This window comes from Pagrus major, chromosome 14, assembly GCF_040436345.1.
Source record: "Pagrus major chromosome 14, Pma_NU_1.0".
Classification (NCBI taxonomy): Eukaryota; Metazoa; Chordata; class Actinopteri; order Spariformes; family Sparidae; genus Pagrus; species Pagrus major.
In genome coordinates this window covers 12367426-12389955 of record NC_133228.1, presented here as the reverse complement: position 1 = coordinate 12389955, position 22530 = coordinate 12367426, and the positions used below count along the sequence as shown (strand labels likewise).

Sequence of the window (22530 nt, the reverse complement as noted above, 5' to 3'; positions counted from 1 at the left end):
TCAGAAGCCTGGAAGCATTATCGAAAATGAAGAGAGGGGGAAAATGCCACAGAGCATCAAAAGTGAGGGGAAAAAAAGGGGGGGAAAGAAGAAGAAAAAAAAGTAAAGAGAAACTAGCTGACGCTTACTGTCAAAGACATCACCAGAGAAGTATTTACAGCGGTATTTACAGTAGTGCGAGGGGAGAGCACCTCTGCCTGGTCACGTCTGAGAGACAGTTGCCGTTTCAGTGCTGCCTAATTAAAACAAGTCAGGCAGCCCCGCTGGATTGTTTTGACGCCTGAGGACCAATAGTACACAAAAACCAGTGGCTTGATCGGTGGGGTAGGGGGGCTGGTCGTGGGGAGCGGAGAGGAGGGGGCGGAGGGTGGCGAGAATTGGCAAAGGAATGGTGGTGGTGGTGGGGGGTGTAACTGTGTGTGTGTATGTGTGTGTGTGCGTGTGTATGAGGGGAGTTCAGAAGAGGCGTTTTGTAGAGGAATCTGAAAGGGGAGGGAGACCACAAAGGTTCAGAAGTGGGGAGACCTCCACATGCCGAATGCTCCTTCACTTTTATCTTAGAGAAAACACCAAGATGATGCTTTCTGAGACTCTCTGTCTACACTTTACGTATCTTTTTAAGCATTAAACAATGTACCTGACCAAACCAAACTAAACATCACAGCACCGAAGCTATGATAAGTGTTTTAAATAATGTGAAGTTGACAAAGATTTCACAGCTCTTTCACCAGCCTGTTTTTAAATGCTTGGTTTACCACTTGATAAAAAGGCAAACGTGTCTGTACAGATGTCTTACACCAGGCTTCACACATGTGAACAAGTCTCTCCTAATGAATTAGTTCAGTATCTCTGACTGGGACCGCAAAAACCGCCGGTACCCGCTGCCTAAGAAGCCGGCGAGCAGCCAATGCGAGCTGAAGAAGCCGAGCTGATGTATCACCATGTTTCCTTCCACTGTAAACAATGCACAACAGGCAATGAGCTGGAACATTTAGGGCTAATGGTGTTTGCCAATGCTTTTGTCAATTTTTTTTCTCTCTCTCTCTCTCTCTCTCTCTCTCTCTCTCCTTTTCTCTGTCTCTCTCCCTTGCATGCCACAGATGTTTTCCTTAGTCGCTCCAACAGACAGGAATCTACTGGCAAGAAGAAAGGCTCGGTCTTCCCCAGGAGAGAGGAGTACAAAGCCCCCAGTCTGCATACAGCAGATGCAGAAAGCCAGTCCATCTGCCACCAGCTCGCTCTGCCACATGGACCTGAGAGATTTAATACAAGAGGGGACCTTTTTTTTTTTTTTTCTTTTTTTTTCAATACATCTGCCTACACAAGTTTGTGCCATATATACAGAATCAAATACAAACATCTCATCTAAATCTTGCAGATGCAACTCCAAAATTAAATTCATAGTTATACACTAACACATACACACATGTACAGGCATACAGGCAGCCACAGCATGGGGTTATAGAGAGTGCAAGAACTTTAATGTCTTAAAGAGAGGCACCCAGGGCAACTATGACAGATTTATTTAGGAAAAGATGTAGCCCCTAACGCGGGGTAAAGACCACTTGAACTTGCAGCTCTGAGCGGTGCACTGGCGTGATTTAACAGCCTCTGAATAGCACATTATCTCCCGGGCTCCGCTGGAGCATATTTCAGCCGTATGATATCATTATTTAGAGACCAACACAGACCAAAAGATGCAGCATTTTCATTAGTGTCAACTGTCTGAGCTCTGAGGCAGGGAGGGTAAACACTAAACAATCATGGCAGAGCGAGAGAGACGGTGGGAGCTGAAGCAAGCGTGATAGAGAGAGAGAGAGAGAGAGAGAGAGAGAGAGAGAGAGAGAGCAGTGGAGGGACGGGGGGGACAAGAGTGCAAAGCAAGCAAGTGAGAGAGAGAGAAAAAAAGACAGCAACACAGAGAGGCAAAGGGGGCTAGCATGAAACAACTGCTGTTAATTGCTCTAAGCATCCACATTATGCCAGTAATTTCTCCCATTTCTCTTTCAGCGCTCAGGGCTTCAGGCTAGAAAGCTCCTTCAGCCCCTTTAATAAACTACTCAGAGTGCCTCACTGGAAAAGACAAACAAGAGGCCCCTGGCCTTAGAAACATTGGCTTCACTAGGGGGAACGCTATGCCGCCTATTTCTACACATCTGTGACAACTGTGTGCCTCCTCCCTTCAGGTATTTACTCCCTACGTCTCTTCTTCCTGTGCTTTCTGCTGCCAAGGTCAACGGAGACGAATGGGCCCACCAGCGTCTTGATGTGGTGGCAGCAGAACAGTGAAAGAGAGAGAAAAAGGGGGGAGGAGAGGGAGAGACAGACATGTGTAGTGGTGGGTACAGTGGGGAGGGGTGATGGTGGCAGCAGCTGGTTACCAACCCTGGCAGCAGCAGCAGCAGCAGCAGCATCAGCGGCAGTAGGGGGAAGCAGCGGATCTGTAACGACGGTGGCGAGGGATGCTGCTTCCCGTCTCTGCTATCGTTTTCACACACTACCACTAACTATTAATTTTCAATTAAAGTCACAGTGAAGTGCATCGCCTCTGGGGCATTAGACAAAGTCAAGCGCCCATAGTGGCGGTTTTCCTCGTCATTTCTGCCACCATCACTTTAGTACCAAGCCACCACAAAGTACATGAGGTCTGTCAGTCAGGAGCAGCCCTGCCTTCAGCCATATGAATCACTCTATTAACCCTTTAACAACCAACCATTAGCCTAAAACTTGCTGGCTAATGATAGAAATGAAAGTATGTGTTTAAATAATAGCACGCATGACCATTTAAATAACATAGAGCTGGCAATATATCGATATTATATTGGTTTTGTGATATGTAACTTGGCCTAAGTGTTGTCTTTTCCTGGTTATAAAAGGCTGCATTCTATTTGTTTTAATATTTTGACATTATATCCACATTACTGATGATTATTCATCAAAAATCTCATTCTGTCGATATTTTGTAAAAAGGACCAATAGTCGTCACTACAGTACTGTTGCAATGTAGATATTGAGGTATTTGGTCAAATATATTGTGATACTTAATACTTAAGCCAGTCCTAGAATTAATTAACTGTTTTTGAGGAGATATCAAAATATCAAGTTATACATCTATTTGATATGCATCGTGATATAGCCTAAAAATATTGCAATATTATTTTTTAAGGCCATAATCACCCAGCCGTAGTGGAAAGAGCAAAAAAGACAAAGAGACAGAAGTGGTGCAGGCGGAAAAAAAGACTTTTTACTGATATCAACGGTGTTCACTTCGTGTTGGGAGGTTAACTGTTTGACTTCCCTCCTCCATCGTTCAATCGTACATTTAAGAGCCAGTCAGACAAAATGAAGTGATTTTATCGTCTGCTAAAATATGTTCAACTGCCCCCAAAAACTCCCACACAGTGATAACCGTTGTTTCAAAGAAGAGAAACACACCACACATGTGAGCCAACAGAGCCCGCACACCAGCACCAGTCATTAGTTGTCACACAAATGTTCCACAAGCACAATTCATGAGCCACTTAGTCCGGCCTACAAATAAATATAAAAGAAGCCAAATAAGCCATAATGAGGGGGTAGGGCTCTTTTATAGTCCTGGGCAACGCTGATCACACGATACGTTGCTTATGGCCAGAGAGCAGAGACCATTACGGACCGGTGATTATATAAGTGGTTGGAAGGCAGCACCATTTTAATATACTGTACTTAAGCACCAGGGGTATCCATGGCAACTTGCCTTGCGCTGTGCATTCAGAAAATCCCTAATGAAATGCCTATTAAGTGGCTGATAATGACAGTGTCCAAATATATTTGCATATGTATTCCACTGCAAAAAGATGAGAGCAGTGAATGAAGGTAGAGAGGGGCCTGATTACTGCAATCACAATAACACATGTGGTGATTTTGTTTTGCTTGTTGTTCCCGAGAAATTGTAGCTATTTTAGGAAATGTGCCATTTCTAAATCAGTGAATAAGACAAACGCAAGGATAAGGACTGCTTTTAATAAAACTTATAGAAGGAAAAAAAGTAGTGGCGGTGGGTGTGAATTGAGGCCTCATTGCCTTCCTTTGGGAGTCTCCACATGTGACTTCCATTTGCGACTTTGGCTGAGTGCCCAACAGGACATCCCTGAGAGAGTGTTTGCTTGACTCAATATCAACAGCCCGAGTAAGCAGCCCGGGGGGGGGGGGGTCTCTCTGGCCAAGCCCCGGCCTCAGGTTCCTATTGAAAATAAACCAGGCTGTACATTCACTGGGCCCAAAAAAATATCAACACGCGCTGCGAGGAGCCACGTATAGCACTCAGCAGCGTTCCGCTGGTGCCTCTCCAAGGCTTAATGATACCTGCACCTCCCCTCCAGCTGCTTCTGCCGACGCAGCCGCTACACACAGACAGCGGGCGGGCGGGAATTAAAGTATACATTACAGCAGAAAAATAAAAAGAGATCGAAATGACAGAAGTCAGACAGTTCAAGCTGACCGGGCCTCTTGAAACGAAGGAGCTGGTAGACTAGCGACAGACACTCGAGGTTAAATTGGCCCTCCTGTGCCTCCTCTCATTTTCCCACCACCACAGCTGCCTCCAACGCCCAACCCCCCCCTTCTTAAAAAAAAAAGCTTTTCTTCAAAAGCGTATTTGAATTAAACGAGTTGCTGAAATCAAAGGCTCGCCTGAGCCGGGTAAATTTAAACAAGCAAGTGCGGCTCACAGCAGTTTACCTGTTATACAGTAGATTGGAATTAGATGAAAGAGTCGAGCATGGCAGACGACTGCCCTTTTTTCACAGTAGTAGATATTATCATATAGTAAAGGCAGCTGCGGTTTAAATTACATTCCTTCTTAGAGAATGTTTTTTTCCTGTTCCTGGCCATGTTGTCAAGATGATGGAACAGAAAAATAAAAAAGTGATATACAATAGTCGTTTCACGCATTCAGATTTCCTGTTAGGGATGAATCTGAAACCCATTTGTGACAGTGATCTGTCGTGTCTGAGGAGCCCACAGCTCCAGCTCTGCCAAACACATTGTCATTCCCAGAACCTCGGCTATACAGTTGAATGGCAGCAAGACAAGCTTCGCTGGCAGTCAAAAGAGCACAACACCTGTATATGCGACGCAACAACCACTATCTCCGATCCGAGGAATCCTGTCGATGCATCTGTGAGTAGTGATGAAAAACACTTCCATGCGGGATGACAGAAACATTAAACACTGACCATGAATTTGATAATGGAGAAAGTTTGGAAATCATCTCCAGAAGCGTTCTGTCCTCTGATTACCTCCTCCGTCTAACTTACCGCTGACACAGTGGCTCTCCATTCATGACTAAAACACCATTCAACTAGACACCAATAACACCTAAAACCCCACTGATCAAATTAATTCAGGAAAACGGCGTTCCAGCAAAGAATAATAAACTCATTATATGGAAATTTCAAACTCTTCTATTCTCTGCACCGCGGCTAATTCAAACCTAATTTTTACTAGCCACTAATTTGAGGGCGAAGGGCGGGGGGATAGGAATTACATCTGGAGGTAATTCATTGTGTGGAACTGAGCCCAGTGGAGGCTACGATATCCCCCCACCACAAAAAAAAAAGGAGAAAAACACAGAGACAGACATAGAGAAGGAACTATTTAGGTGAGTGGGACTTCCATACCACTGAAACGACACTTTTCAAAAAATTGTTTTCATTGTGCTGTCACCAGAGACGGGCTGGAGAGGATATAGGTGCTGCAGGCAAAGACAATGATAAATAAGGGAGAGAGGGAGAGAGGTTTTCAGGAAATTTGGGAAGACAGCTGCATTGGTTCAGGATTTAGCAAATAGCCAAAGATGTGGAGTTTAAGAACGAGTGTGGGTGGGTTGGTTAATTTGGACTCTACAGTTGGGTGCTGTGCCCGCTCTCAAGGCTCAGAGTTTATGAGGACGTCTCCCTCTCAAGTGACCAGCTACATCTGGGCTGCCTAAGTGGGCTGCCTAATAAATGGCACACTTTCCCAATGATCTGCAGTTTCAAAGCACTGAGTAAAGGGTATCCAGCTGTATCAGTTTCACTGCATGGATGCAAACTTTACACTTATTTGAAGGAAGTATTTGTGAGGGGGGGAGGAGGACTAAAACTGGACATATTTGAAAGATTTTGCTTGATTACACTGAAAGAAGTCGGACTGATCACGCTGAGCGGCACAAAATATAAAGTTTGGCTCCCGACAATCAGGCACAGTGCAAAAATCCCTGCAGAAGGACATTAACATGTGATAGAGAAACTTGCCTCAGTCCCTTCCACAGCAGAACCCCCTGCTCTCCACTTCCATCCTCTGCCACCCCTCCAACACTAAATGTGTTTTCCAAATGAAAATAAACGGAGTCCGACCGGTTTGAGGCAGTCATACTCTGGAATATGAGATCAAATAAAGGCTTCTGTGGAGGCTGAAAAGGAGAAATGAAATGGCTTCTGAGGGGAGATGTACCGAGTAATAAAATTACTCCTTTATATCTTCCTAAACAGCACATGTTCCCCTGGAGTGGGTGAGGGCTTCACTTTGGTCAAAGACAAGTATGCAAGTGGCAATTTTTCCTTCAGGGAAGATCCCCCGATACACTTCTTGAGACTCGGCGCACTGCAATTTTCTTGAAAACGAGAAACTATTTCGGCAACAAGTTAAGCGGAACTTTGGAAGTTTCACTTTGATGATGTGCTGGTACACGCTGTCATTGAAAGGTATGTTCCATTAAATTGGAACAGCAAGATGACTCATAAGCCTATTGCTTTTCAATGAGTTCAAACTAGGCTGAAATGTTCGGATGAACAGTTGTATTTTACAATAAAACATACAGTCGACTTGGAACTGACCATGATGTCACTACTTGAAATTGGTTAGCTATTCCCGCTATACAAGCAGCGTTCCATTTGGCATTGGGGGAAATTTACAACAAAAGTATGACTCTAACTACTTAAAATCATGCAATTGATTTGTATTCTTAAAAAGCTGGCCACAATAACATTCAGATGGACTTTTTCGCTACGGCAGAGGGGCTATATTAGAGGACATTTGCAATCGGAGAGAATACATTATAATTCATTATACAGTAGCTATTAAACCTTCAGTAAAAATGCTTTAGTACAAGGATTGAGCCACTTATCAGACCTACTCACTACCTTTAAAAGCTGTCCATGTTCTGTACTCTGAGTGGCAAAAAAGCAATCGCTGATGACTTTGAAAATAGGACTAGATGTACAATTTATCAAAACAGAAACGGCTGGCAGGGATTTCAGGGAACCAGGAGTTGTAATTGTTTGTTCAGAAATCACAGGAGAAAGGATGACTGCAATTTACAGGAATTAAAAAAAAAGGAAATTGACCGACATCATTTTTTAAATTTACCAATGAAATGATTTGAGTTCTTTTGACCAAAAACATCTTTGAGAGATTTAAACAAGAAAACTGTATTATTGGTTTTGAGAGATGTTCACTTCAATACTTTACTTTAATAAAGAAATCTGTACACATTTCCAACACTATGTGGGTGTTGAGTTCTCTTAATGAGCGTTATTCAAAGAAAAGGATAAAAAGCAAATACATTTCTAGCAGATGCACATAATTCTGCTTGTTTCAGTTTGTTTAACACAGTCTTGGAATGTAATTAAGTAGTTTACATCAGGTTGATGATGTTTGTGTTGTGACTAAGAATTAATTTCTGCCGTGAGCACAATATAGAACTTTATTCTCACTGACAACCTGCAAGACTGTTGTTTACAAAACATACACAAATGGAGAGCAGACTCATTAGAGATCTCATAACACCAGGTCCCAAAATAGAGCATGGAGCGTGCATCCGTGGGCTAAAACACTTGTCAAACCATTATCAAGGGTGACTTTTAATTTACGCAAAAGGCACCCAATTATACTTCGAGGCAGCGTTTTCAACACTTTGCGAACTTGGGAAACATCATTAACTTTCTCTCTGTATTGCCTTTTGCCCCTGTCGAAGCCTGTTGCCATCTACTCAGGAAGACGAATAGCAAAGGGGATGTTTCTGACAGCTTAAAAGTACCCATCAGCTGCCTGTGAGACATCTCCCTGCACATCCAGGCCCGAACCTCCCCAAACAAACAGCAGGCTCCACTTCAAATACATAGCAGGACTATTAGGTAATCTTCTCCTTTGTTCACTCTCCCTGAGCCTTGGTGACTAACCTCAATCTCTCCCTGTTCCACCTCCTGCCTTCAAGCTGACTACACAACACTTAACGCTGCCGGGGCTATATAGGAGTGCACTATGATGAATGGCTGGAAATAAACACATGCTATCTTCTGTATTCAAAGAAGTTTGTTGTGTTATGATGACAGTAACAGTATGGTTTTAAAGTGAGAGGGGAAAGAAAAGAGGAGGGCGGCAGCACAAGGGCTCTTTGTTTTTGGGACGGGACAAATCTGAGGTTTCCTTTTGGATATTCAATATCCTGCAAGGTACAAAACAGAGTTACAGTAGTCTAGTGTCTGGGTTTTTTTTTTTTGGGGGGGGTGGGGGTGGGGTGGGGGTGCAGGCGCTTGCTACGTGTGTCTGTGAATTGTTGCATGCTTCTTAGTCAATTGCTGTGTGGCTTTGCGTGAGTCGCTTCCAACAAAGCCTGGGAAATCAATCAATCTGCAAAGAAATACCTCTTATGCCAGATGTGGCACTTGGAAAAAAAAAGGGAAGGACTTAAAAAGACTTGCTTGTATTAGGGACTCTAAGGGTCCAAACAGTATAAAACCATGTTGAAATGAAATATTTATTACAAGTGAATCAAGCTGTCAAAATGCTACCTACTCCACTTTGAATTTCTGCTTGTTATTTTAGGTGGCTTCTCTAAGGCAAAGCATGTCAAATCTGTAAGTGTGTAAACGTCTCACTCTGAAATATATCTCCACTGTTTACTTAACAAGTTGCCAAGGAGAATGAAAGACAAATGTTTCATTAGCAGGTGACTTTTTTTTTGTTTCTTTTACAAGTCTTCAGTAGTTCCGCTCCTTGACACATATACGCGCACTCTTGCATACACCGAGCGTAATTATAAATGCAATGCTTGCTATAGGGAGCTGAACTTTTCACACCTTTCAAAGCCACAAAATTGGATGGTTTTGTGGTTGTGCAGCTGCTGCCGCTCCGCACTAATGCAAGGCGGTGTCATATGAAAAATATTCCTCTCCCCAAACCACAGGGCTGGTCATTAATGAAACACAGGCCGCGCAGTGAGGTCATACAGAGTCTAGATTTCAGCAGCCACACTTAAAAACCGCTCAGAGAGAATAGAGAAACATGAACACAAATCAGATTCCAGCTCCAAGGACGGGGAAAATAAATAAATAGAGAAAAGGCACTGGCCCCTCTCACATTTTCCCCCGGCGCTCTGCAAACAACCGTCAACTGCAGCTCAGAAACAGCTCACAATGAGAGCAGACTAAACAATCTGGTCCCGGCCAAGGAAAATGCTAAGCAACTCTGCACACAGGATGTCTCACCCTAATTGCCAACTATCAAATCTCACAATGGAATCCATCCATTTGGCAAAATCTTCACAGTAAACCTGGCGATATACTTTTTGCTTTTAAAAGTGTCAACTTTTGTGATGAGAAGACGGGATGCAGTTGTTGAGAAATTCATTTTCTGTCTTGGATTTGCTGGGGGGTTTATCGAGCTTACAGGAAAACTAGCAATAATGTGTGCTGAAGGAGAAAAAAAATACTTTGATTAGATAAAGGTGCTGGGGGTCTTGTAAATGAGTGATTAAAATCCTCAGCATTAAGATAAACAGACTAAATAAGTCCCCAAAGACGCGCACTCAGGAAGGAGAAAGAGCATGGGCAAGTCAGCAGGAGAGACTGACAGGCTGGAGGTTGGCATGGGAGCGTAACTGGAGCCTGGGGACTGGTATAAGAAACAGGGTTACCAGGAGGGACCACGGCTTTAAACAGGAAACTAATGGACAGTCTCCACCATCCGCCATGTGGCATTGTATTTTCTAGCCAGTCAAAGCCATGCTCGCAGAGACCCCATGACTTCAAACAGCCAAAATAGCAGCACATTCATGAAACAGAACAGAACTACTGGGAATTAAAGGAGGCAGGGAAAAGAAGAAAATGCACATGCGCTCACGCACACACACAGGCGCATACACACACACACACACACATACGCACACAAAAAGGTAGCAGGCCTCGACAGCAGATGGTAAAATTAACATTTCAACAGTTCCTTCCTTTCATGTAGGTCTCGGCAGAACTTTTTCTTTTTTGGGAAAAAAAGAGGGGCTTCGGTTTTGGTGAGATACAGTGGTGTAGAAGGCATCTGGAAAAGGGGGAAGATGAATATTGGCTTATTGCTCCTGATGGTCCACCTCTATGAAAAATTAAATAGGTCTGTTTTGCAGGTTTCCCCTCTCTGGAGTGCCCTAAGCTGTGTTATGGAAACATCATCTTGGTAATTTATACGCCAAAGAACACCTGGTGATGAAAGAAAAATAAACTAGTCCTCTCTTTCTTTCTCAATTTAAAGCCCCAACACTTTGGCTTTGTGCTCTCTCCCTTTGATGTCTCTTTTTCCACCTTTTTAATGTCCATCCATTTGGCTTATTTTGCAAGAAGTTGGCATCTATTGTAGTGTTAAGTCGTTCACAAAATACTTGTCAGATTTCATTTTGAAGTCTTGATATACACTTCAAAAAAGGTTCTGTAGAGATGTTATCGTGGAGCGAGTGGAAGACTGAGGCATCTCTAATGAAGACCCAAACAATGGACAGCCTCTCTCATTTCCAACCCTGTCCAATGGAGCGTCTCAGTAGTACCCATTAATTTGGACACAGTTCTGGCTAAATTACATGTGTTCCACCTCTGTGACATTTTAAATGCAATTAAAAGCTGGTTATGGAAGTGTGCGCGGACTTCCCTGTGATGAAGGGAAATCACTGACGTGATTAACATGCAAACGAGCTCACGCTGGCAGACTAGATTGGGGTTTGAAAACCTCAATTACTTTTGTGTGATTATCTATTTACCAGTACACAGATTTCCATTTCTCATCTCCAGCCGAGCTCCCTGCGCACGAGCCTCAATTATACGTGGCACACCTTTATTTATGATGCGCGCGACGGCGAAATACAAGCTGTAGTTATTTTTCACTGTGATGTATTGCGTCTTTACAGGCTGCTCATGAGGCAGGGCCAGCACACCAATGCTTCCTACTGCTGAACCATTTGCTTTGTGAGCACTTAATATGAGCTTGATCCCTACCACCCTACACACCCAGTCCATCCATCCAACCCGTGCTTAAACTCAGTTTAACCCTCTTTATAAAAGGAGGGGGTGAAAAAGACAGAGGGCAACCATTTGTCCCTTTTAACTAAATTTTATACTTTAAAAATAAATAAAAAGTGTACTACAACACTAAAAAACTACAGCACTAGCATAAATTAAAACCCTTTATGTGTGTGTGTATGCATGTGTGTGTGTGGGGTCTATTATCTGGAGACTAATTGCAGGTGAAGATTCAACTATATCAAGTGGTGGATGAGAGGTAGGTGTGGATTAGAATGAGATGCAGAAACACTCCAGGCCTTATAGTATGTATCATCTTGTTGATGCAATTATTAAAGCAACGCCTGGCAGCGCAGGAGGAATGCAATCTAATTAATTTAAATGGCTGAATGGTAACAGAATTACAGTTGCTTTTTATAGTTAAGATTTACATTAAAATATATATTACATTTCCCAAGCTGTCAAGATTTAAGATACAGAAAAAAACTTGAACTTTTTTAAAGAGAGGAGCTATAAAGCAAAAGAAAATCTCCCAAAACACACAAAAAATTAATGACTGACAGTACAGTAACTGTGCCAATGTGTACTTGCTTTTCAACCATTTTATCTGAAGCTCAATGATTTTTTTTTTAAATGTATAGTGCATGATTTTATTGTTTGTCAGTGTTCCTGCATGTTTCTCGGTGCCCAGGGACAAGAAGAGAAGGGAAGACACACATATCTGTGGCACAGCCAGGCTTTTCACATTGTGCCCAGCATACATAAAACATGCCCTGTTGCTTCAGCTGGAGCAAAAAGGAAAACAGTGCCATCAAGTGAAATTTCTGAGGATTCCTCAGCAGATAGATCTATCACCTTATCAAACTGAAGGTAGAAGAAGAAGAGAGTCCACTTTTGTAAATTAATAGTGTTTATTCATCCAAAATAAGAGAAAAACACACTTTTAGTAGTAATTAAAATATATTCTTTACATCTGCATCTTTTCCTAAATAAATGAAATCTGGATGGGAATATTAGACACAAGAGTGCCTCCCACTCAAGTACAGATGATAAGACAAGAAATGAACATGAAGCTTTCCTGACTTCATGTTCACAATCCTGTTTGAGGTACCTCAGGAACAAAGGGAATCATTATTACTATTTGAACTCAGTTGCCAGGACTTGGCTACAACACTGGTATGAGGTTGCTAGAGTAGGTAGGGGGGGGGAAAGGCAGTGGGTGCAGCATATTGAGTGAGTGAAACTGGTGGTGACGGCTAGAATTGTGAGTGAGCGAGGGAGAATAAAAGAGAGAGAGAGGGGTAGAGCTTAGATAATAGTAGATAATGGACAATTAACTCGGGCTGCTAGTGCCGGCTGCACTGAATAGCAGCTTGTGGTGCAGCGAGTCCCCGATCACCACTCAGCCATATTCACATTGGGAATACAGGCGATATCAAGCTGCAGGCTACTGGGCCTCAGAGGTGTACACGCTGCATTAGCAATCTCCACAATGCCTTCAAACAATGCTCGATACCAACAAAGTGTCCCAAAGTGCAAACGCAAGCACTCTGCCGATGGGAAGTCTGCGCAGGGTGCCATAACCTTGTCCATTGTTTCATGTCCTTTCACCATCAAAATAAACCCAGGAGCCGTAAATCCATTAAAAAAAAAGTGACATACTGCCATTCCAGGGTGCAGACATGGAAATTAGCATAATTAAACCTATATAAAAGCTAATTGCATAAATAAATGAGTGAATGTCACCACTGTGCATCACACAAACAATGCATGTGTTCATATCAGGAGCCTCAGAAGTGTTTTTAACAGCCCCCCACACCCTCCCACATCCCCTTCAAGCTCCATCTAAATCTATTGATCTGTGAAACACAGGGACCCAGGGGAGGCAATTCACTTAATATCATACATCTAATGATGAGATGAATAACGATTATACCATTTGGTAATTAAACGTCTTACAAACCATTTAACTGACTGTGCGTCACGAGGGGTCGCTGGAGGTCGTAACGATTGTTTTTCATTTCTTCGCTCGGCACGAAAAGCAGGAGACGCACGCAGGAGGTGAGGCTGGGGGAGGTGGTGGTGGGAGAAAACAGTGCGTGGCACAATGGTGAAAACACACTAATGATTGTTAGCAGCTATGGCACTAATCCCTAACGCTGTCAAGACTTTGAAGGGAAAACAATTTGGAGGGGGGGTGAAGGAAACGCTGGGAAAAGCCAGACAAACATCTTTGCTTCCCTGGATTTTTTTTTTCATATGTAGAAATCTCATTAGCTCGCTTGTGCGTCCTTTCACAATAAGAGATAAGTGAGTGAGGAGAATAAGCCTGTATTTACTGGTGAACTGTAAATACATGTGAAAGAGGAGGAGGAGGGGGTTTATGTGCAGACACCTTCACTCTTTGCAAGAATGTGTCTGATCCATACAAAGGTGTGTTAAACACACGCTCTGAGAGCCAATTTACTGTCAACATCCACAGCCTTAATCCCTACTTACAGGCAATAATTACCCAACATTGCCATGTCAATGTGTTGTTGTGTGTTCTCCAAAGGTCTGTTCAGGGCTTATTTCTTATGAAATGTAATGTATACAGTGAGGCAGGGAAATCAAGTAAGAATGTTTTGAGACAAATGTCCAATTGCTCCATGTACATGGACATTTCTTCTGTATCTGCTCCTCACGCATTCACACATTTACTGACAGAGGGATGTGTGTCACACTCCTGGCTCCTTATTGAATGATAGCTGGTAAACATTGTCATTCCAAAGAGAGATGGGATTAAAGCCTGCTTCGCCCATTGAGGCGAACAGTGCGCGGAAAGAGAACCAGAACAATGGCCAAATGGAGGACGGTATCACAAGGGTCCAATGTCTGCCATGATGAATATGTGGGAGATTATAACCCATTCCATCATTTCCATAATGTAAAACTCTCTTTCTTCTTCGCCCCGTCGACTATTCACTAAATAAATGAGAAAACTATCACCCGCGCGGAAATATTCGACAAAAGGCAGAAGGGAAGGTTTTGAATGACCCCCGTGCCTTTGACAATACAGCCGCTGTCCGACCACATTGGGAAGCATCAGAGTGAGTGAGACCTGGTTGGGGTATTTATCACTGGGCACAATGCAAATGTATTACCATGTCACCTATACCACTTTACTGCACAGAATGGAAGCACGGCGAATACAAGGGAGTTTTGAACAATACCAGGTGGTAATGTGAATGTTCTTTGGACGTGCAGCTTTGGTGCCTCGCTAGCGCTCTAAACTGAGGGATGATTCAGTGGACGCCGGTTTAAAAAACCCCTGTAGCCGCAGAGAGTCAGCCCTTTGCATTTAACCAATATGCTAAATAGCCAGGCTAATAAGTCCTTCTAACAAAAAAAAAATCATTTGAATTGGACTGGTTTGAAAGAACTTCTGAAAAGAAAAGTAGAATTACAGAGTTCAGAGCAAAGAAGATGTGAATAAAAGAAATGATCAAGACTACCTTTGGCTGTGGGTGAGTTAATAACTTTTCTTAAAAGACTTTTTGAACATCTGTGAAAGCTATCTGGTTAAGTACGGCTTCCGGGGAAAAATAAATGTCCTTCGCGTTATAAAGTTATACTGCATACTGACTTTACACTATGGACTGACAATATGAGCAGCCACTTGACTGCAGGCCCTTGAATCCAACTGTTACTGAAGCGAGCTCCTCAAAAAACATTAAACTTGTGAAATTCCTGAGCCATAGAAAATATCTCCCCACTCCACTCGCACCTCAGCATCACTGACACCTTTTGCAGCCATTCACTTGATGCATGTGTGTCTGTTTATGTGTGTGCAAGGTTACGTGTGTGTGTGTGCGCGCTGCAGTCTATTCCAGAGATTTCTCCCACGGTAACCTAGTTTATTTACTTTATCTACAATATAATGCTTCAGTGAACATTAGCAACTTTGAGACACAAGTTTCAATCAGTGGTGCAGCGGCGGTGTGTGCTCAGCCAGGTGCAGAGAAGAGATGAACACCGCCGCCGAAGAGACGGCGCAGCTTTAAAGCGAAGGACTGACAAAGAGGTCCCAAAATAATACGAAATAAAAACGGACAGCGGGAGAGGAGGGAGAGGGGAAACAAAAGGATGGAAGAAAAAGAGAAGCAGGGAAGAAAGCCAGAGAAAATAAACTGTACAGGACAGCGGGGGAGAAGAACAGGGAGGAAAGGCTAGGAGTGGGTTTACAAAATAAAAGAGAGAGGTGAAATATTGTGCAAGAAAGACAGACAAAGAGAATGATAGATATGGACATAAACAAAGTGAAAGAGAAAAGGAGAAAGAGGAAAAGAATAGGGAGGGAGACAGGGTGTTCTCCCTGGGTAGTATGGAGCAGGTCTTGTCCAATAAACACAGGTGAGCGGCTCGACAGGCCAGGACCACCAAGCTGACTGACAGCTGAGAGTGCTCACTGACCGCCAGCTTTATGTTACATGACATGAGGAGAGCAACTCGACTGACAAAGAGAAACTGCCTGCACCTCTCAGAGTGTGGGAGGGCAAGCGAGGCGAGGGGGGTTTGACGAAAGCGTACTAGCGGCATCCACGCACCGTGGCCACAAAGTTGCAAAAAATATCCACTCACACACACACGCAGACAGGAGGAAAGCCGTGCCATTTCCCTTCACAGGTGAGCAGAAGAAGGAAACACCCCGGTGCCTCGGTTACTTAGCGGGAGAAAGTGAGGAGTTGTTGGGTGAGGTGAGTTGGGGGGGTTAGAATGTATGCTGTGTGCCGACTGAATCTTTTCCACATGACGGGCCTCGGGCTGTTTTTGTCAACTGCACTCTTGAGCAGCAAGGAGTCAGGTAGTGTGACCACATGATTGCCCAAGAGGCACTGTGGTGAGAGAGGGAGAAATGGGGAGAGAGAGGGAGGCAGAGTGAGAGAGAGAGGGAGAAGGATCGGGGGGCCGGGGACAGGACCGATGCAGCACGCATGATGAGGTGTAATCACAAACCCCATTCAGAGTGCAGTGGAGTTTGTCAACATACACACATTCACATTCCACTGTCTGTCAGCTCTATGACCCAAATCGAGCATGCTGGGTGAGTGTGTTTTTTTTTTCCGCACACACACATCACGGATGCTTTCTGCCCATTTCGCCTCCAACCAGGTAGTAACGGTTTGCACTGTCTGGGCTTGTGGTTTGCGGCAGGGAAGTTAAGATTCCAAGCTCTTGTAGGATTTCACTGCCGCCTGTATCCCTTTTCAACCGGCGATCAAGTGATCACGATGAACAAAGGGACTTGGCTTGTTGCCTCTGGAGTAAAAGCTTTTTCAGTGGCTGTGACGGTGTGGTTTGATTAGAAACTTTTACTCAAAAAGAAAAAAAAAAAGAAAGAAAAGTGCATGAAAGAGGAGGATGGTACTCATATCAAGATGGAATCTAAAAAAATGTTGCCTTATAGACAACAAAAATAGAAATACTTAATGAAAAAGTGTTCAAGTGTTTGGACTTCTTATGCAATTATAACTTCATATGCCATATATATATATATATAAATATATTCTGACAATTTCAATGCTGCTGTCTTTTCATGTTAATACACATGAAGCTAAATCTCATTACATACATGGCATGAAACAGAACAAACAATCCTATGTGTCTGATTAGTTAAACAATGTAAGTCTTATTTCACCACAGGAAGCCAAAATCCCCACTGTCACAATTCATTCTGAGGTGGATGTAAGTGCAAAAAACACAGATGTGTTTCCTAGAAACCAATTTCTGTGGATAACATACAGTATGTGACAATATTAACATAATGTTTGCATTTTGTTTCAGATAGTAAGAATTCAGCACTGATTTGACGGCAGCTCAAGATAGCTCCACACACTCTAACTCTCTGATATAAATAGAGATCATCAGCGGGTTAAAATAGTGCAGATTCAGTTTATGTCAATATCATTATAAAACACTGGACTATGAAGGGCTAACATAAACTGAGGGCTATGTGTGCAGGCTGAAAAATGAGGCCCTGCGTGACAGTTTGGTGATAACACACGAGTTCAATCTGTCAAGACAATCAGCATTTCGACCTCGGGAGAAGAATGCGCAACTGTGTGCGACCGATTCATTGGACACGATCACCTGCGAGCTGAAGCCACTCGTAATTCTTCCCACCTGAAATGAGGAGTTCAAGCTCGTGTCAGGCTGCTCTGATGTCATGCCTGCCTCGGGTTAGGTTTCACAATAATCTCGGGCTCTTGGAGAGATGCCATCGGGTCCGGCATCCGCACCCGAGGTTCCTCCAATTAAATTGCGGGGAAAGAATAACATGAAGAAACACTAGATCCCTGCTCATTAGAAATTAAGGTGGCGCACGCAATATTTGCAATCAGTCATTTCTAAAGTATCCATCATCTCTACTGTGAGGTTTACAGAGCTTTTAGAGAGGCCCCAAAGCATGCTGAGGCCGCCTTTGCTGAGAAATGTACCGTTTTTCTCGATAATAATTTCCAAAATCGTATCAAGATTTGGCATTTTAAAGAACTGGATAAAAGCTAAGAGTGAGGGATATAGAGAAAGAAAGAGAGAAGGGGAGCAGAAGCAGCGACAAGGATCAATAGACTCATTGAGCCTCTTTATCTCCTCCTTAAGGAATGATGGCAATACTCATTCTGAGCCTCCTCACCTCCCCACTTTCTAACTCCATTCTCATGGCAAATGTGCACTCTGGACAAACACTCTGCATGCAATCTCTTTTCTTCAGTCCTCCACATCCTCTCTTGTTTTTTCCCCCCAGTCGTTTCTCTTTCACATCAGACTCATGCGAGGTAAATACCTGACACTAAGAAAAGACATCTGAAAGGTTCAGATTGAGTTGGAGTTCTGGACTGAATTCAGCCTTGTTATATTTGCAATGTCTGATGGCTTTCATATGGGGCGATCTCAGCAGTAAGAAAAAAAAAAAAGAGCTTGGAATATATATATATCAGGTGTGAAAAATATTTCCTCTGCGGATATAACTTAAGTACGATTCCGGATGTCTATTTAAAAAACAGGACAGCTCCTAATCCGAGGGATCAGCAAAGGGCAGGATGTCATTGGTCTGTCCACTTTTACACCAATTTGCACACAGCACGACACTATCAGACCCCAAACCAAACCTCATTAAATCAAAATATGGAAAGTTGGGGAACTTCCAAAAACTTCTCTCCCTCCCCCGTGCCTAAGTGTGAAGACAAAACAGTGGACCATAGAGAGAAGGGTGCATGAAGAACGGCAGCAGATCCTCTGGACTGAGAGCGAAAGGAAGGAAGAGAGGGAAAGTAAACCTTTGATGAGTAAGACTTTTTTTGTTAAGCGAGGGAGGCTTAACTTTAAAATATTCTGGGTGGCAGTGAATGGGGGATTGACCAATGGCCCTGATCTCAGCCACACACTGGGGCACTGGGGTTAATGGTGGATAAAGATTAGGAAAAAAAGGGGGTTGCTTTGCCTGATCTCCATCCACCCCCACGCTCCACCCTGCAGTTTTCACCTTCTGCACCAATCCCAAATCAGCTAGACAATGGGGGCTGCCAATGGGGAATGATCTGAGTCCCTTTGATTTCTGCTTCTACCCCCTCGACTGCTCTGAGTGCCCAGGGTAAAGACCCGTGGAGGTTCCCCCTGTTTGCCCACTCGCAGGGACGACAGTTAGCAGGCTCAGGGAAACCATTTGAGGATTGGAAATGGAATGACAAGAGGTCTCTGATCTATGACAAGAAATCAATTTCAAACTGGAAATGTGAGCAGAGGGCTGTTCAGTCCGAACTTCAGCTTTTTTTAAAGCGGCCAAAGATATATTTAATTGCTGTAGATTTTTATATACGTCTATGCTGGCAGAACAGCTCGCAGTGTTGGGGCAATTACACTTTTTTGCGATGATTAGAAGGACTTTTTTAGGCCAGTAGATATGCAGTAAGACTTCATCTTTGAAGATTTTACTGAATACTAGACAAATTAAGAACTAATATTTAAATCTCTTTTAGGTAGGGAGAGGAAATCTGGACTCTGCTCCACCCTGGAATGATGGGACTCTTGGGGAGGTGGACCTGGCTCTGCAGCCATGCCACCCAGTATTTTGCTCCCACCCATACACTTAAATCATATCTTTACCTCAAAAGTGCTACTGCACAGTGACGTACTGAGATAAACAGATATTCTCCCTAAGGTTGGAAGCAGAACATCTAAATAAACCCATGTCAATTTCCAGGTTCAAAGCAAAGATCACCAACCAATATAAAGTCACTATGCACCTCTCTGCTCTTGACTATTTCAGTGTTTTTAAATTATGATCAGGATTCATATTCTCTTTCAAAATAGATTAAGGAAGGGCTGAATGACTTTAAAAAAGTTCAGTTGTTTTGTACAATTAAGATTTCTGTTTCCCTGGCACAAAAGGGGAACTAAATACCAACGAAAACAAAATAAAGAACAAGACAAAATCATTGGTTATCGGTTTTAAATATCTGTGTGACAGCACATGGAACACACCTGTAGCTAATCATCCCATTTAAAACACACAAGCAACACTTATTTGACCGAAAACTTGATCTTTTTTTGACACGTTTACTTTATATATCAGATAAAACACCGACCGTATATGTTTAAGCTTTGGAGTAGTGCGTACTGCCATTTTTTCATATACATTATATATTTCCAAACCAACAAAAATAAGTTTGACTGTGTTTTTTCTCTCCATCACTCCCTGAAAGTCTTTGGAAATGTGTCTGTGTGAGTATATATGAGAGATCCAATCAATAGAAAGGCCACGCTGGAGATATAATTGGTGACTCCCATTATGCGACCTGAGATTCCTCACACTCTTTTGTACAGTTACCTGGTGACAAACACCATATAGTCTCATTAGCTTGTAAAATGGAGCTATGATCATGTCAGAACTACAAAGATGAAGCCTCAATCAAATAGTTACTAAATAAAAGAGCTGCAATGATTAAAATATCCCTCAACTAGTTGTCAATTATTGATACTCAATTAATCTGTTTGAGTCATTTTAGTAAGTAAGTATGTCATCTTTTGGCTTTGGAAAAAGGTTATCCACAGATTTCACCATTTTCTGACATTTTATGGGCCAAACAACTAATTGATTAATAGAGAAAATGATCGACGGATTAATCGATAATGAAGATTTATTGGATATCGACTGAATAACATATAATATTTGATATCACCCATAAATTTTACTCGTAAGTGTTAATATTCTGTTAAAAAACATTGTGTTTGAGAAATGCAAAAAACATTTAAAAACATCTTTTTAAATGATGCCATTTTATTTGTAATGGCTCTAAATGATGTGAGAAGTTAGGTCCTTCACACAGCTTTTAACACGTGAATATGAATCTTGAAATCCTCTCTTCAGAATACTTTCCATTGTTGAATAAAGCCCATAAGAAAAATATTTACTAATAGGTCTACTTTCCTCGTACCTGGCTCTGCTGTTTTGTCATTCAGCACCCAGGACTGTGTTTTTCTAAACGCGCCGACAGTTATGACTGATGTGAGTCATTACAGTGGACACATTAATCAGGGGGAAAAACACACAACACCAACATCAGGCATGCAAGAACAATGAAAACTGCTTTCACTTACCACTTTGGACTTTACAGTGTGTGTCGTCTGCTGTTTTCTACGGGCGCAGAGTGCACATATTTGATCCTGAAAGGAAAAAACAGGAAAATAGTTGTTTTGGACTGAAAATATGAACAAAGCTGCATTACTGCCTCTAGTTTAAACAGCAGAGCAATGCAGACCAGGTACACGAACATCGGGTTAGAGCTGAAATAACCCTGTTCACGTTTTCTGTTATGTTCCGCTACAAATCTCAATCAAGACATCAACAAAATACATTTAAAAAGAAAAACTGATATCCAAGCTCTCCCACATTTGTCCGCCATAATGCATATCATAACTTCTAAGTTAGAGTAGATTGAAAATCTTTGGGGTGTGAAAACCAAACAGGCACAACTGAAAGGTTGCCCAGTGGAGGGGGAATTCTATCAAGGTGGACAAGATGAAGATTTGTTACATTTGAGCGAGGGAATGGGGGCCCCTTGACCTCCACTAGCCACTACAATCACCCGAGCACAGTGGGGCTAACAATAATCTAACAGCACCGCCACAGACACAGTTAGTGTGTTGATAAAAAAACAAAATCAGTTTATCATTTTAAGACGTTCCTTCAGAAGAGTTTTACTTTGAAAGATGAATGATCTTGAGAATACACTGTAGGTTACTGTTCATTTTAACACTGATCCTTGAAAAGACACTGCTAATGCTACTCTAATCTCTCCCAAGGTTGAGGACTCTTTGACAGATGGACATGAAGGGACCATGTTCAAATACTCACCCTTGGGGAGAGAACTTGCTGTTGTTGTCCGTCACAGGAGTGGAGGGAATCCAGCGATGTCAGCTATCTGGAGGTGAGACAAAACAGAAAGTATACTATTAGTCCAAATCCAGTCAAGTAAAGCTGATCTGTTTTTTTTAACATTTCCTTGGCACATTCAGTGCTGGTGCGGACATGTGTGGGCTAGAATGTGTCTTGCATAACTATTGTACTGTATGTAGGTGAAAGCAATAAAGTTTAGAACAACAAAGTGCACCTGGATTTTGCTGTGAAGCATGAGAACGTGTGTGTGTGAGTGCATGCACAAACAGGCAACGTACAGTACAGATGCAGCTACAGTCCCCACACCCCCCCACCTTGTCCACCACACACACATACACACTCCCTCACTCTCTCTCAAGTGAAAAGGTGCAGTGCCTGGAAGGCTCGAGCTCTCACCGCCAAGTAAATCACACTGTTAACCTGACACCATTGATTTCTCATGTAGGTCCATTCAGCTGTCTGCATCTAAGTACACATGTTATGGCATCCGTATAATTTAGAAACCATTAGTAATGATTATTTTTTGTGTTAATCACTCCAGCAGGAGTGTACAATACCACAACTGCAGCCACAGATTGCTCTGGACGTTTTTACTGCACATACATCACATTTAGAACATCAGGGGGGAAAATATTTAATTCCCCTCATTGAAGAGCGTCATGGAGGCAAATTTCTGCTGCTGCTGGGGGCACGAGGGGCACAAAACGGCCTGGATGTTCCTCTCCAAGATTTTTTTTTTTCTCTCCCTTTTATTCTCCCAGAATTCCAATGACCCCTACAGGCAACCAACGACTG

At 42.7% G+C, this 22530-nt stretch overlaps 1 protein-coding gene across 2 annotated transcripts in view; it reads right to left on the bottom strand.

The window, feature by feature from the left end:
• Positions 1 to 21003, bottom strand: part of foxp2 (forkhead box P2) — a 96127-nt gene extending 75124 nt beyond the window's left edge. For both annotated transcript variants that reach the window (XM_073480739.1, XM_073480740.1), the window contains exon 1: positions 20937 to 21003. The gene's annotated coding sequence lies outside the window, so the exon portion shown is untranslated. The remainder of the gene's footprint in view (positions 1 to 20936) is intronic.
• Positions 21004 to 22530: the final 1527 nt, after the last annotated feature.